Raw genomic sequence first — 825 nt, forward strand, 5'->3', positions numbered from 1 at the left:
AAAAAAAACTATCTAAAAGTCAAAATGATTCATCAAGTTGTGCACTTATGACTTGTGCATTCTTCAGTATTTATGTAATATTCCAATACAAATTTTACATTAGGAAAACCAGTTTAGTCTTCTGATTTTCTGTTTTTCCTCCTAGGCCTTGCTAGATGTTTTCATAAAGACAGAGAAAAAGATCATACTGGGGAAAAGAAACCTAGATACATTGAAAAGAATCCAAGTGGTTAAGAATCTGATGAGGAAAGACAAAGACTATAAAGATTCCAGTTGGGCGGGGGGGGATAACTTGACACTGTTTTTCAGCTAAATTTATTCATCAATTGAAAAATCATATCACATCATTCTTCTTGTATGTTCGTTTGTTTTGCATTGTTATATATTTTAAATCAGAGAATGTGAAGCTTCAGGATTTATCTTTTTCTATATTCCCTCATCTCTACTCCCCGTATTTTATCTTTCACTTCTTGATAGACATTCCTTACAGAATAGAAGTCCAGTAGGTATTTTTAGTATCTTTGCCATGTGAGGAAAGCTCAGAGGTTGTTTTAAAAAAGCCGGGGCCCAACAGTATGATTTAGGCTAGTTGTGAACAGACATTTCTCTCCTCTAAAATCCTTTATGTTCTCAAGTAGTTAAAACTCAGAGTTTGTTAGTCCTGAGTGTCCTCGTTCTGTTCCTATTTGCTTGCATTTATCAACCAAATATGCCCATTCATTATATATATTTCAAAATGGCCTCAGTTAACACAGAAAAAAAAAAAAAGAAAAGAAAAGAAAATCTGCCATTTGGGTCTGAGGTCTTTCGGCTAGAGCACATCCT

Source organism: Galeopterus variegatus, unplaced genomic scaffold, assembly GCF_000696425.1.
Source record: "Galeopterus variegatus unplaced genomic scaffold, G_variegatus-3.0.2 Scaffold2425, whole genome shotgun sequence".
Classification (NCBI taxonomy): domain Eukaryota; kingdom Metazoa; phylum Chordata; class Mammalia; order Dermoptera; family Cynocephalidae; genus Galeopterus; species Galeopterus variegatus.